Here is a 16405-nt window from a genome sequence, read left to right on the forward strand (position 1 = left end):
GATATACTTGGATATTTAACTCCCAGTCGTGACCATATTTTAACCATGTTTCAGTAATGGCCACTAAATCATAGTCATTCAGGATGATTTGCGCCATCAACTCATTTACCTTATTTTGTATACAACGAGCATTCAGGTAAAGTACACTTATGCTGTTTTTTATGTCTTTGTTATGAATCCTAACACCTTGATCACCACCAAGGTGGGTGATTCCGTGGCACAGAAGGACAATGTATGAAAAACACTTCATCCGGGGGTGGGATAACACATCGTCACTGGTTGGGATCGAACCATCAATGTTTTGATTAACAGCCGAACCCGCTAACCGATTGCGGCACAGAGACGACAAATGCGGCTTTTGCTCGAAATAACAAGCCAAATTATGTGGAAACAGTCTCATCTTGTCCACATCGGAACAGCAAATTCTTGCTGATGCACCAATCTGGAACAAAAACACAAAACGCTGGGGAACTCACCAGATCTGACAGCATTTGTGGAGAGAGAACGGAGTCTGTGTTTCAAGCCAGGGTGACATTGTGTCACGGAACGAAGACTACACCATTATCCCGAGGCCTGTCAACAACGCGTCTCAAGCCTTCTACATTCGAGCCATTGTTGTATTTTCTGCTCCCAGATATTCGCAATGAAACTAAAATGAAATATGTATTTTCTGATGTGCAGTAAGGACAGTTTTCTTAATTACTAAATATCAGTTAATTATCGAATCATTCTAAACAAGGGAAATGTGTCTTGACTGCCTCTGGTCAGTCGGGCAGCGCCATTCGTTCTCCCCGGATTCCGTTTCTCAAAGTGTTTCACAAAATTCACAAAATAGTGCTTGATTTTCGTGTGTCGCTTCGTTTCAGTTTTCTCCACTTCCAAGTGGCTCTGTTTCCCAACATTCTGCCCACTCCTCCTCATTGCATAATGACCAGATGTCAGAAAATTCCTTTATATGGAGAGACTACCGAGACAAAGATTATTCTCCGCGTAATCAGAATGTTCAGTGGATATTTGGTTGAGACGCTTGAATATTTTGGGTGAATGGCCGAAGAAGCTGATGCAGCACATTGAGCGAGATTGTTTTCTCTTCGAAAAATTCAAGAACCGGAGTAGTATGCATGATGATAATAGTTCAAATATAAAACCGGGAGCTGAGGAGATTCTCGTATTCACAACCGTTTTAATTCTGGAGCATCAAACAGGAGCAGAAGCATCCAAATACCGTATGTTTGGCACGAAAATCGAAATTGTTATGCTATCTATATTATAGCGGTTGCACTGTTAAGTTTATGAACCTGGGTTACAGTGTATATATCCTTGTTGCAGGGGCATTGTTATGGAACCAAGGTTAAGGTATCCAAACTGTGTATTTACTAAAGTTGTAACTAGAGAGTCATAAATTGTGGGCCATGATCGATTCCAAAAATTGATGACCAAGGACTCGACAGTTACTGTTTTCCTGGGCGGGAACGTGTGGCGCCGTGATTGTATTGTGGTTTGCACTCTGCGTTGTGGCCGCAGCAAACTCGGCTGGAATCCGAGTCACGGCAGCGATCAGTTGATGTGCATTTCACAAATGAACGGATGAGGAAACCTCTGTGTCAAGGACTCTTTTAAATGGGTTCACAACTGAGTGCATGCTTCTGCTCCTGCTTGATGCTCCAGAATTCAATCGATTGTGAATACGAGAATGCGCTCAGCTCGCGGGGTCATATTTTAACTATCATCATCAAGCATATTGCTCCGGTTCTTGTCGTTTTGAAAGTGAAAACAGTCTCTCTCAATTTGCTGCATCAGCTTCTTCGGTGATTCACCCAAAATTTTCAAGTCTCTCAACCAAATATCCACTGAATCTTCTGGAACGCGGAGAATAATCTTCGTCTCGATAGTCTCTCCATATAAATGAATTTCCTGACATTTGGTAATGATGCAATGCGGAGGAATGGGCAGAATGTTGGGAAGTAGAGCCACTTGACAGTGGGGAAAACGGAAACGAAGCGACACACGAAAATCAAGCACCAGTTTTGTGAATGTTGGGAAACACTTCGAGAAACAGAATCCGGGGAGAACGAAGGGCGCTGCCCGACTGATCAGCGACAGTCAAGACCCATTTCCTTTGATGAGAATGATTCGAGAAATTAACTGATATTTAGAAACTAAGAAAACTGTCCTTACCGCACATCAGAAAATACAGTTTAATTACAATTTCATTGCGAATATCGGGAAGCAGAAAATACAACAATGGCTCGAATGTAGAAGGCTGGAGGCGCGTTATTGACATGGCTAACGGGTAATGGTGTAATCTTTGTTCTATGACAGAAAGTCACCCTGGCTTGAAACACAGACTCCGTTCTCTCTCCACAGATGCTGTCAGACCTGCTGAGATTGCTAAGCCTTTTGTGTTTATGTTCCAGATTGGTGCATCGGCAAGGATTTCCTGGCACGATGTGGACAGGTTGAATAGTTTCCATTATATCTTAGCTTGTGCGTTAGTGCTAAAACCGCATTTGCCGTCTCTGTGGCGCAATCGGTTATTGCATACGACTGTTCACCGTAAAAGTTGGTGGTTGTGGTTCGATTCGACCCACAGACGAAGTGTTATCCCACTCCCGGATAACTTTTTTTTGTACTTCGTCTCTCTGTGGGATCGAATTCACCCACCTTGGTGCTTTTTACATTTCATGCTTCATTGATTTGATTTCTTTCATCCGGTTCCAATATTAAACACGCCAAATGCTGTCATTCTGATTTGAAACAGTCAGTTCACATCTAAACAGTGAATCAATATTAATTTGAATTACCAGAGAGAGACAGTCACCCCAATAGCAACAGTGGGACGAAAGGGGCCTAGATTTTGCTCTGTGGATCAAAGAGAGTGAGATGGTGAATTAGAGGCGCTCCAAAGTGTAACTGATACATCGGCGGAGAATTTAAACGTGGAAATAGAGAGAGAGCTTGTTGGCACTGACAATATTCAGGAATGAGAGGAAAGGGATGCAGGGTGGAATGGATTCAAAAAAATCAGCAGGGGACGACGTGACCAAGCTTCTCCGTAGAGCACTCGGAACCCGGCAGGTTGATCATAGCCAATCCAGCGAAATTTAATCTATGGATAATCTGGCAAACTTCAGCATGGCCAATCTACCGAACCTTCACACCTTCCCGTACCAGCCTCCCCGAACAGGCGCCGGAATGTGGAGACTAGGGGCTTTTCACAGTAACTCCATTGAAGCCTACTTGTGACAATAATCGGATTTCATTCATTTTCATCTTTGGATTTCATAGATAGAATTTACCGTGCAGAAGGAGGCCATTCGGCCCATAGAGTCTGCACCAGCTCTTGGAAAGAGCACCCGACCCAACTCGGGACTGTGGGAGGGATCTCGAGCAGGCACAGAAAACTGATGCAGACAGCGGGAGAACGTCCAAATACCATATGTCTGGGACCAATATCGAATTTATAATGTATTATATATTACAGCGGTTGCATAGTTATTTTTATAGAGCCTGGGTTAAAGTGTCTATATCCTTGTTGCAGGAAAATTATTATGGAACCAAGGTTAAGGCAACAAAACTGTGTATCTACGAAAGTTGTAATTCGAGAGTTATAAAGTGTGTGCCGTAATAGGTTCGAAACAGTTGATGACCGAATGCTTCGGCAGTTATAGCTTGCCTCGGCGGTAACGTGTGGCGCCGTAGTCGTGTAGTGATTTGCACTCTGCGTTGTGGCCGCAGCAATCTCGGTTCGAATCTGAATCACGGCAGTGATCAGTTAACGTGTTTTTCCCAAATGAACGGATGAGTAATTCTCTGTGTGAAGCACTCTTTAAAACGGGTTCACAGCTGAGTGCATGCTTCTGCTTCTGTTTGATGCTCCAGAATTCAAACAGTTGTGAATGCGAGAATCACCTCAGCTCCTGATTTTATATTTGTAAATGAAAATTTTAACTATCATCATCAAGCATACTCCTCCGGTTCTTGACATTTTGGGAGTGAAAACAGTCTCTCTCAATTTGCTGCATCAGTTTCTTCGGTCATCGTCCCAAAATTTTCATGTGTCTCAACCAAATACCCACTGAATCTTATTTGATTTCTTTCTTCCGGTTCCAATATTAAACACGCCACATTCTTTCATTCTGATTTCAAACAGTCAGTTCACATCTAAAGTGAATCAATATTCATTTGAATTACCAAAGAGAGACATTCACCCCAATAGCAACAGTGGGACGAATGGGGCCTAGAATTTTCTCTGTGGATCAAAGAGAGTGAGATGGTGAATTAGAAGCGCTCCAAAGTGCAACTGATACGTGGCGGCGAATTCAGCCGGGGAAATAGAGAGAGAGCTTGTTAGCACTGACAATATTCAGGAATGTGAGGAAAGGGATACAGGGTGAAATGGATTCAAAAAATCAGCACGGACGACGTGACCAAGTTTCTCGGTAGAATACCCGGATCGCGGCATGTTGATCATGGCCAATCCAGCGAAACTTAATCTATGGACAATCTGACACACTTCAGCATGGCCAATCTACCGAACCTTCACATTTTTGGACTGTGGGAGGGACCTCGAGCAGGCACACACAGAAAACTGATGCAGACACCGGGAGAACGTCCAAATACCATATGTTTGGGACGAATATCGAATTTGCTATGTATTATATATTATAGCGGTTCCATAGTTATTTTTATAGAGCCTGGGTTAAAGTGTATATATCCTTGTTGCAGGAAAATTATTATGGAACCAAATTTCAGGCATCAAAACAGTGTATCTACGAAAGTTGTAACTCGAGAGTCATACAGTGTGGGCCATGATAGGTTCCAAACAGTTGACGACATAGTGCATCGACAGTTATAGCTTTCCTCAGCGGTAACGTGTGGCGCCGTGATCGTATAGTGGTTAGTACTCTGCGTTGTGGCCGCAGCAACCTCGGTTCGAATCCAAGTTTCGGCAGTGGTCAGTTGACGTGTTCTTCCCAAATGAACCGATAAGTGATTCTTTGTGTGAAGCACTCTTTAAAACGGGTTCACAGCTGAGTGCATTCTTCTGCTTCTGTTTGATGCTCCAGAATTCAAACAGTTGTGAATGCGAGAATCTCCTCAGCTCCCGATTTTATATTTTAACTATCATCATCAAGCATACTCCTCCGGTTCTAGTCTTTTTGGAAGTGAAAACAGTCTCTCTCAATTTGCTGCATCAGCTTCTTCGGTCATCGCCCCAAAATGTTCATGTGTCGCAACCAAATAACCACTGAATCTTCTGTAAGGCGGAGAATAATCTTGATCTTGATAGTCTCCCCATATAAATGAATTGGATTGGTGTAGATGGTGTCAATGGTTGGGAGGCAGGTTCCTGTGATGGACTGGGCGGTGTTCACGACGCTCTGAAGTTTCTTGCCGTCCTGGATCGAGCAGTTGCTGCACCAGGCTTTGATGCAGCCCGATAGGATGCTTTCTATGGTGCATCTGTAAGAGTTGCGCAGGGTTAATGTGGACATGCCGAATTTCCTTAGTTTCCTGCACAAGTATAGGGGCTGTTGTGCTTTCGTGGTGGTAGCGTCGACGTGGGTGGACCAGGACAGATTTTTGGAGCTGTGCACCTCAAGGAATTTCAAATTGGTAACCATCTCCACCTCGGCCCCGTTGATGCTCACAGGGGTGTGTACAGTACTTTGCTTCCTGAAGTCAATGGCCAGCTGTTTAGTATTGCTGGCACTGAGGGACCGATTGTTGTCGCTACACCACTCCACTAGGTTCTCTATCTCCCGCCTGTATTCTGACTCGTCGTTATTCGAGATCCTGCCCACTATGGTCGTATCATCAGCAAACTTGTAGATAGAGTTGGAACCCAGTTTCGCCACGCAGTTGTCTGCGTACAGCGAGTAGAGTAGGAGGATAAGTACGCAGCCTTGAGGGGCACCGGTGTTGAGAACAACTGTGGAGGAGATGTTGTTGTTCATTCTTAATGATTGTGGTCTGTTGGTCAGCAAATCGAGGATCCAGTTGCAGGGTGGGAAGCCAAGTCCTAGGTTTTGGAGCTTTGATATGAGCGTGGCTGGGATTGTGGTGTTGAAGGCGGAGCTGTAGTCAATAGATAGGAGTCTGATGTAGGAGTCCTTGCTTTCGAGATGCTCTAGGGATGAGTGTATACCTGACATCTGGTCATGATGCAATGAGGATGAGTGGGCCAATTTTCTGGAAATAGAGCCAGTTGGCAGTGGAGAAAACGGAAATGAAGCGACACACGAAAATCAAGCACCAGTTTCGTGAATGTCGGGTAACACTTCGACAAACAGAATCCGGGGAGAACGAAGGCCGCTGGCGACTGATCAGCGACAGTCAAGACACATTTCCCTTGTTTAGAATGATTCGAGAAATTAACAGATATTTAGAAACTAAGAAAACTGTCCTTACTGCACATCAGAAAAGACAGTTTCATTTTAGTTTCATTGCGAATATCTTGAGGCAGAAAATACAACAGTGCCTCGAATGTAGAACCTGGAGGCGCCTTATGTGACACAAAGTCACCCTCGCTTGAAACACAGCCTCAGTTCTCTCTCCACAGATGCTGTCATACCTGCTGAGATTGACCAGCCTTTTGTGCTTTTGTTCCAGATTGGTGCATCAGCAAGAATTTGCTGTTACGAAGAGGACAAGATGAGACTGTTTCCATCATGATTTGAGTTGCTTGTTCATGCAGGAGCAGCCTTTGCCGTCTCTGTGGCGCTATCGGTCAGCACGTTCGGCTGTTAACCGAAAGTTAGGTGGTTCGATGCCACCCAGCGACGAGATATTATCCCACCCCCGGATGAAGTGCTTTTTGTACTTCGTCCCTCTGTGGGATCAAATCCACCCACCTTGGTGCTTTTTACATTTCATGCCACATTTATTTGATTTCTTTCCTCCGGTTCAAATATTAAACACGCCACATTCTTTCATTCTGATTTCAAACAGTCAGTTCACATCTAAAGTGAATCAATATTCATTTGAATTACCAAAGAGAGACATTCACCCCAATAGCAACAGTGGGACGAATGGGGCCTAGAATTTTCTCTGTGGATCAAAGAGAGTGAGATGGTGAATTAGAGGCGCTCCAAAGTGCAACTGATACGTGGTCGGATAATTCAGCCAGGGAAATAGAGAGAGAGCTTGTTAGCACTGACAATATTCAGGAATGAGAGGAAAGGGGTACAGGGTGAAATGGATTCAAGAATTCAGCAGCGGACGACGTGACCAAGTTTCTCGGTAGAATACCCGGAACCCGGCTTGTTGATCATGGCCAATACTGCGAAAATTAATCTATGGACAATCTGGCACACCTCAGCATGGCCAATCTACCGAACCTTCACATTTTTGGACTGTGGGAGGGACCTCGAGCAGGCACACACAGAAAACTGATGCAGACACCGGGAGAACGTCAAAATACCATATGTTTGGGACGAATATCGAATTTGCTATGTATTATATATTATAGCGGTTGCATAGTTATTTTTACAGGGCATGGGTTAAAGTGTATATATCCTTGTTGCAGGAAAATTATTAGGGAACCAAGTTTCAGGCATCAAAACTGTGTATCTACGAAAGTTGTAACTCGAGAGTCATACAGTGTGGGCCATGATAGGTTCCAAACAGTTGACGACCTACTGTATCGACAGTTATCGCTTGCCTCAGCGGTAACGTGTGGCGCCGTGATCGTGTAGTGGTTAGTACTCTGCGTTGTGGCCGCAGCAGCCTCGGTTCGAATCCGAGTTACGGCAGTGATCAGTTGACGTGTTTTTCCCAAATGAACGGATGAGGAATTATCTGTGTGAAGCACTCTTTAAAACGGGTTCACAGCTGAGTGCATGCTTCTGCTTCTGTTTGATGCTCTAGAATTCAAACAGTTGTGAATGCGAGAATCTTCTCAGCTCTCGATTTTATGTTTTAACTATCATCATCAAGCATACTCCTCCGGTTCTAGTCTTTTTGGAAGTGAAAACAGTCTCTCTCAATTTGCTGCATCAGCTGCTTCGGTCATCGCCCCAAAATGTTCATGTGTCGCAACCAAATACCCACTGAAACTTCTGTAAATCGGAGAATAATCTTGATCTTGATAGTCTCGCCAGATAAATGAATTGGATTGGATTGGATTGGATTTGCTTATTGTCACGTGTACCAAGGTACATTGAAAAGTATTTTTCTGCGAGCAGCTCAATAATCATTAAGTCCATTGGTAGAAAAGGGAAGAAAAGAAAATACATAATAGGGCAACGCAACATATACAATGTAACTACATACGCACTGGCATCGGATGAAGCATACAGGGTGTAGTGTTAATGAGGTAAGTCCATAAGAGGGTCATTTAGGAGTCTGGTGACAGTGGGGAAGAAGCTGCTTTTGAGTCTGTTCGTGCGTGTTCTCAGACGTCTGTATCTCCTGCCCGATGGAAGAAGTTGGAAGAGTGAGTACGCCGGGTGGGGTGGATCTTTGATTGTGCTGCCCGCTTTCCTCAGGCAGCGGGAGGTGTAGATGGAGTCAATGGTTGGGAGGCAGGTTCCTGTGATGGACTGGGCGGTGTTCACGATTCTCTGAAGTTTCTTGCCGTCCTGGACCGAGCAGTTGCCGTACCAGGCTGTGATGCAGCCCGATAGGATGCTTTCTATGGTGCATCTGTAAGAGTTGCGCAGGGTTAATGTGGACATGCCGAATTTCCTTAGTTTCCTGAACAAGTATAGGTGCTGTTGTGCTTTCGTGGTGGTAGCGTCGACGTGGGTGGACCAGGACAGATTTTTGGAGCTGTGCACCTCAAGGAATTTCAAATTGGTAACCATCTCCACGATGGGTGTGTACAGTACTTTGCTTCCTGAAGTCAATGACCTGTTGTTTAGTGTTGCTGGCATTGAGGGAGAGATTGTTGTCGCTACACCACTCCACTAGGTTCTCTATCTCCTGCCTGTATTCTGACTCGTCGTTAATCGAGATCCTGCCCACTATGGTCGTACCGTCAGCAAACCTGTAGATAGAGTTGGAACCCAGTTTCGCTACGCAGTCGTCTGCGTACAGAGAGTAGAGTAGGAGGATAAGTACGCAGCCTTGAGGGGCACCGGTGTTGAGAACAACTGTGGAGGAGATGTTGTTTTTCATTCTTACTGATTGTGGTCTGTTGGTCAGAAAATCGAGGATCCAGTTGCAGGGTGGGAAGCCAAGTCCTAGGTTTTGGAGCTTTGATATGAGCGTGGCTGGGATTGTGGTGTTGAAGGCGGAGCTGTAGTCAATAGATAGGATTCTGATCTAGGAGTCCTTGCTTTCAAGATGCTGTAGGGATGAGTGTATACCTGACGTCTGGTCATGATGCAATGAGGATGAGTGGGCCTATCTTCTGGAAATAGAGCCAGTTGGCAGTGGAAAAAACGGAAATGAAGCGACACACGAAAATCAAGCACCAGTTTCGGAAATGTCGGGTAACACTTCGACAAACAGAATTCGGGGAGAACGAAGGCCGCTGGCGACTGATCAGCGACAGTCAAGACACATTTCCCTTGTTTAGAATGATTCGAGAAATTAACAGATATTTAGAAACTAAGAAAACTGTCCTTTCTCCACATCAGAAAAGACAGTTTCATTTTAGTTTCATTGCGAATATCTTGAGGCAGAAAATACAACAATGTCTCGAATGTAGAACCTGGAGGCGCCTTATGTGACACAAAGTCACCCTCGCTTGAAACACAGCCTCCGTTCTCTCTCCACAGATGCTGTCATACCTGCTGAGATTAACCAGCCTTTTGTGCTTTTGTTCCAGATTGGTGCATCAGCAAGAATTTGCTGCTACGAAGAGGACAAGATGAGACTGTTTCCATCATGATTTCAGTTGTTTATTCATACAGGAGCAGCATTTGTCGTCTCTGTGGCGCTATCGGTTTGCACGTTCGGCTGTTAACCGAAAAGTAGGTGGCTCGGTCCCACCCAGCGACGAGATATTATCCCACCCACGGATGAAGTGTTTTTTGTACTTCGTCCCTCTGTGGGATCAAATCCACCCACCTTGGTGGTTTTTACATTTCATGCCACATTTATTTGATTTCTTTCCTCCAGTTCCAATATTAAACACGACACATTCTTTCATTCTGATTTCAAACAGTCAGTTCACATCTAAAGTGAATCAATATTCATTTGAATCACCAAAGAGAGACATTCACCCCAATAGCAACAGTGGGACGAATGGGGCCTAGAATTTTCTCTGTGGATCAAAGAGAGTGAGATGGTGAATTAGAGGCGCTCCAAAGAGCAACTGATACGTGGTCGGAGAATTCAGCCGGGGAAATAGAGAGAGAGCTTGTTAGCACTGACAATATTCAGGAATGAGAGGAAAGGGATACAGGGTGAAATGGATTCAAGAAATCAGCAGCGGACGACGTGACCAAGTTTCTCGGTAGAATACCCGGAAGCCGGCATGTCGAACATGGCCAATCCTGCGAAACTTAATCTATGGAGAATCTGGCACACTTCAGCATGGCCAATCTACCGAACCTTCACATTTTTGGACTGTGGGAGGGACCTCGAGCAGGCACACACAGAAAACTGATGCAGACACCGGGAGTACGTCCAAATACCATATGTTTGAGACGAATATCGAATTTGCTATGTATTATATATTATAGCGGTTGCATAGTCTTTTTATAGAGCCTGGGTTAAAGTGTATATATCCTTGTTGCAGGAAAAGTATTATGGAACCAAGTTTCAGGCATCAAAACTGTGTATCTCCGAAAGTTGTAACTCGAGAGTCATACAGTGTGGGCCATGATAGGTTCGAAACAGTTGACGCCCGAGTGCATCGACAGTTATAGCTTGCCTCAGCGGTAACGTGTGGCGCCGTGATCTTATAGTGGTTAGTACACTGCGTTGTGGCCGCAGCAACCTCGGTTCGAATCCGAGTCACGGCAGCGATCAGTTGACGTGTTTTTCTTAAATGAACGGATGAGTAATTCTCTGTGTGAAGCAGTCTTTAAAACGGGTTCACAGCTAAGTGCATGCTTCTGCTTCTGTTTGATGCTCCAGAATTCAAACAGTTGTGAATGCGAGAATGTCCTCAGCTCCCGATTTTTTAATTTTAACTATCATCATCAAGCATACTCCTCCGGTTCTAGTCTTTTTGGAAGATAAAACAGTCTCTCTCAATTTGCTGCATCAGCTGCTTCTGTCATCGCCCCAAAATGTTCATGTGTCGCCACCAAATACCCACTGAATCTTCTGTAAGGCGGAGAATAATCTTGATCTTGATAGTCTCCCCATATGAATGAATTGGATTGGATTGGATTTGCTTATTGTCACGTGTACCGAGGTACATTGGAAAGTATTTTTCTGCGAGCAGGTCAATAGATCATGAAGTCCATTGGTAGAAAAGGGAAGAAAAGAAAATACATAATAGGGCAATGCAACATATACAATGCAACTACATACGCACTGGCATCGGATGAAGCATACACGGTGTAGTGTTGATGCGGTAAGTCTATAAAAGGGTCATTTAGGAGTCTGGTGACAGTGGGCAAGAAGCTGCTTTTGAGTGTGTTCGTGCGTGTTCTCAGTCGTCTGTATCTCCTGCCCGATGGAAGACGTTGGAAGAGTGAGTACGCCGTGTGGGGTGGATCTTTGATTATGCTGCCCGCTTTCCTCAGGCAGCGGGAGGTGTAGATGGAGTCAATGGTTGGTAGGCAGGTTCCTGTGATGGACTGGGCGGTGTTCACGACGCTCTGAAGTTTCTTGCCGTCCTGGACCGAGCAGTTGCCGCACCAGGCTGTGATGCAGCCCGATAGAATGCTTTCTATGGTGCATCTGTAAAAGTTGCTAAGTGTTAATGTGGACATGCCGAATTTCCTTAGTTTCCTGAACAGGTATAGGTGCTGTTGTGCTTTCGTGGAGGTAGCGTCGACGTGGGTGGACCAGGACAGATCTTTGGAGCTGTGCACCTCAAGGAATTTCAAATTGGTAACCATCTCCACCTCGGCCCCGTTGATGCTCACAGGGGTGTGTACAGTACTTTGCTTCCTGAAGTCAATGACCAGCTGTTTAGTGTTGCTGGCATTGAGGGAGAGATTGTTGTCGCTACACCACTCCACTAGGTTCTCTATCTCCCGCCTGTATTCTCACTCGTCGTTATTCGAGATCCTGCCCACTATGGTCGTATCATCAGCAAACTTGTAGATAGAGTTGGAACCCAGTTTCGCCACGCAGTCGTCTGCGTACAGCGAGTAGAGTAGGAGGATAAGTACGCAGCCTTGAGGGGCACCGGTGTTGAGAACAACTGTGGAGGAGATGTTGTTGTTCATTCTTAATGATTGTGGTCTGTTGGTCAGCAAATCGAGGATCCAGTTGCAGGGTGGGAAGCCAAGTCCTAGGTTTTGGAGCTTTGATATGAGCGCGGCTGGGATTGTGGTGTTGAAGGCGGAGCTGTAGTCAATAGATAGGAGTCTGATGTAGGAGTCCTTGCTTTCGAGATGCTCTAGGGATGAGTGTATAACTGACATCTGGTCATGATGCAATGAGGATGAGTGGGCCAATTTTCTGGAAATAGAGCCAGTTGGCAGTGGAGAAAACGGAATTGAAGCGACACACGAAAATCAAGCACCAGTTTCGTGAATGTCGGGTAACACTTCGACAAACAGAATCCGGGGAGAACGAAGGCCGCTGGCGACTGATCAGCGACAGTCAAGACACATTTCCCTTGTTTAGAATGATTCGAGAAATTAACAGATATTTAGAAACTAAGAAAACTGTCCTTACTGCACATCAGAAAAGACAGTTTCATTTTAGTTTCATTGCGAATATCTTGAGGCAGAAAATACAACAGTGGCTCGAATGTAGAACCTGGAGGCGCCTTATGTGACACAAAGTCACCCTCGCTTGAAACACAGCCTCAGTTCTCTCTCCACAGATGCTGTCATACCTGCTGAGATTGACCAGCCTTTTGTGCTTTTGTTCCAGATTGGTGCATCAGCAAGAATTTGCTGTTACGAAGAGGACAAGATGAGACTGTTTCCATCATGATTTGAGTTGCTTGTTCATGCAGGAGCAGCCTTTGCCGTCTCTGTGGCGCTATCGGTCAGCACGTTCGGCTGTTAACCGAAAATTAGGTGGTTCGATGCCACCCAGCGACGAGATATTATCCCACCCCCGGATGAAGTGCTTTTTGTACTTCGTCCCTCTGTGGGATCAAATCCACCCACCTTGGTGCTTTTTACATTTCATGCCACATTTATTTGATTTCTTTCCTCCGGTTCAAATATTAAACACACCACATTCTTTCATTCTGATTTCAAACAGTCAGTTCACATCTAAAGTGAATCAATATTCATTTGAATTACCAAAGAGAGACATTCACCCCAATAGCAACAGTGGGACGAATGGGGCCAAGAATTTTCTCTGTGGATCAAAGAGAGTGAGATGGTGAATTAGAGGCGCTCCAAAGTGCAACTGATACGTGGTCGGATAATTCAGCCGGGGAAATAGAGAGAGAGCTTGTTAGCACTGACAATATTCAGGAATGAGAGGAAAGGGGTACAGGGTGAAATGGATTCAAGAATTCAGCAGCGGACGACGTGACCAAGTTTCTCGGTAGAATACCCGGAACCCGGCTTGTTGATCATGGCCAATACTGCGAAAATTAATCTATGGACAATCTGGCACACCTCAGCATGGCCAATCTACCGAACCTTCACATTTTTGGACTGTGGGAGGGACCTCGAGCAGGCACACACAGAAAACTGATTCAGACACCGGGAGAACGTCCAAATACCATATGTTTGAGACGAATATCGAATTTGCTATGTATTATATATTATAGCGGTTGCATAGTTATTTTTATAGAGCCTGGGTTAAAGTGTATATATCCTTGTTGCAGGAAAATTATTATGGAACCAAGTTTCAGGCATCAAAACTGTTTATCAACGAAAGTTGTAACTCGACAGTCATACAGTGTGGGCCATGATAGGTTCCAAACATTTGCGACCTAGGGCATCGGCAGTTATAAATTGCCTCAGCGGTAACGTGTGGTGCCGTGATCGTATAGTGGTTAGTACTCTGCGTTGTGGCCGCAGCAACCTCGGTTCGAATCCGAGTCACGGCAGTGATCAGTTGACGTATTTTTCTTAAATGAACGGATGAGTAATTCTCTGTGTGAAGCACTCTTTAAAACGGGTTCACAGCTGAGTGCATGCTTATGCTTCTGTTTGATGCTCCAGAATTCAAACAGTTGTGAATGCGAGAATCTCCTCAGCTCCCGATTTTATATTTTAACTATCATCATCAAGCATACTCCTCCGGTTCTAGTCTTTTTTTAAGTCAAAACAGTCTCTCTCAATTTGCTGCATCAGCTTCTTCGGTCATCGCCCCAAAATGTTCATCTGTAGCAACGAAATACCCACTGAATCTTCTGTAAGGCGGAGAATAATCTTGATCTTGATAGTCACCCCATATAAATGAATTGGATCGGATTGGATTTGCTTATTGTCACGTGTACCGAGGTACATTGAAAAGTATTTTTCTGCGAGCAGCTCAATAGATCATTAAGTCCATTGGTAGAAAAGGGAAGAAAAGAAAATACATAATAGGGCAATGCAACATATACAATGGAACCACATACGCACTGGCATCGGATGAAGCATACAGGGTGTAGTGTTGATGAGGTAAGTCCATAAGAGGGTCATTTAGGAGTCTGGTGACAGTGGGGAAGAAGCTGCTTTTGAGTGTGTTCGTGCGTGTTCTCAGACGTCTGTATCTCCTGCCCGATGGAAGAAGTTGGAAGAGTGTGTACGCCGGGTGGGGTGGTTCTTTGATTATGCTGCCCGCTTTCCTCAGGCAGCGGGAGGTGTAGATGGAGTCAATGGTTGGGAGGCAGGTTCCTGTGATGGACTGGGCGGTGTTCACGACTCTCTGAAGTTTCTTGCCGACCTGGACCGAGCAGTTGCCGCACCAGGCTGTGATGCTGCCCGATAGGATGCTTTCTATGGTGCATCTGTAAAGGTTGCTAAGTGTTAATGTGGACATGCCGAATTTCCTTTGTTTCCTGAACCAGTATAGGTGCTGTTGTGCTTTCGTGGTGGTAGCGTCGACGTGGGTGGTCCAGGACAGATCTTTGGAGCTGTGCACCTCAAGGAATTTCAAATTGGTAACCATCTCCACCTCGGCCCCGTTGATGCTCACAGGGGTGTGTACAGTACTTTGCTTCCTGAAGTCAATGACCAGCTGTTTAGTGTTGCTGGCATTGAGGGAGAGATTGTTGTCGCTACACCACTCCACTAGGTTCTCTATCTCCCGCCTGTATTCTGACTCGTCGTTATTCGAGATCCTGCCCACTATGGTCGTATCGTCAGCAAACTTGTAGATAGAGTTGGAACCCAGTTTCGCCACGCAGTCGTCTGCGTACAGCGAGTAGATTAGGAGGATAGGTACGCAGCCTTGAGGGGCACCAGTGTTGAGAACAACTGTGGAGGAGATGTTGTTGTTCATTCTTACTGATTGTGGTCTGTTGGTCAGAAAATCGAGGATCCAGTTGCAGGGTGGAAAGCCAAGTCCTAGGTTTTGGAGCTTTGATATGAGCGTGGCTGGGATTGTGGTGTTGAAGGCGGAGCTGTAGTCAATAGATAGGAGTCTGATGTAGGAGTCCTTGCTTTCGAGATGCTCTAGGGATGAGTGTATACCTGACATCTGGTCATGATGCAATGAGGATGAGTGGGCCAATTTTCTGGAAATAGAGCCAGTTGGCAGTGGAGAAAACGGAAATGAAGCGACACACGAAAATCAAGCACCAGTTTCGTGAATGTCGGGTAACACTTCGACAAACAGAATCCGGGGAGAACGAAGGCCGCTGGCGACTGATCAGCGACAGTCAAGACACATTTCCCTTGTTTAGAATGATTCGAGAAATTAACAGATATTTAGAAACTAAGAAAACTGTCCTTACTGCACATCAGAAAAGACAGTTTCATTTTAGTTTCATTGCGAATATCTTGAGGCAGAAAATACAACAGTGGCTCGAATGTAGAACCTGGAGGCGCCTTATGTGACACAAAGTCACCCTCGCTTGAAACACAGCCTCAGTTCTCTCTCCACAGATGCTGTCATACCTGCTGAGATTAACCAGCCTTTTGTGCTTTTGTTCCAGATTGGTGCATCAGCAAGAATTTGCTGTTACGAAGAGGACAAGATGAGACTGTTTCCATCATGATTTGAGTTGCTTGTTCATGCAGGAGCAGCCTTTGCCGTCTCTGTGGCGCTATCGGTCAGCACGTTCGGCTGTTAACCGAAAATTAGGTGGTTCGATTCCACCCAGCGACGAGATATTATCCCACCCCCGGATGAAGTGCTTTTTGTACTTCGTCCCTCTGTGGGATCAAATCCACCCACCTTGGTGCTTTTTACATTTCATGCCACA

General features: G+C 45.2%; 2 non-coding genes across 2 annotated transcripts; both read left to right on the plus strand.

The window, feature by feature from the left end:
- The first annotated feature begins 7685 nt into the window (after window positions 1-7685).
- Window positions 7686-7757, plus strand: trnah-gug (transfer RNA histidin (anticodon GUG)). Its single transcript has one exon. It is a non-coding gene; the product is annotated as a tRNA-His (tRNA).
- Window positions 7758-14026: 6269 nt separating this feature from the next.
- On the plus strand, window positions 14027-14098 carry trnah-gug (transfer RNA histidin (anticodon GUG)). Its single transcript has one exon. It is a non-coding gene; the product is annotated as a tRNA-His (tRNA).
- Window positions 14099-16405: the final 2307 nt, after the last annotated feature.

This window comes from Scyliorhinus torazame, chromosome 14 (genome assembly GCF_047496885.1).
Source record: "Scyliorhinus torazame isolate Kashiwa2021f chromosome 14, sScyTor2.1, whole genome shotgun sequence".
Taxonomy (NCBI): domain Eukaryota; kingdom Metazoa; phylum Chordata; class Chondrichthyes; order Carcharhiniformes; family Scyliorhinidae; genus Scyliorhinus; species Scyliorhinus torazame.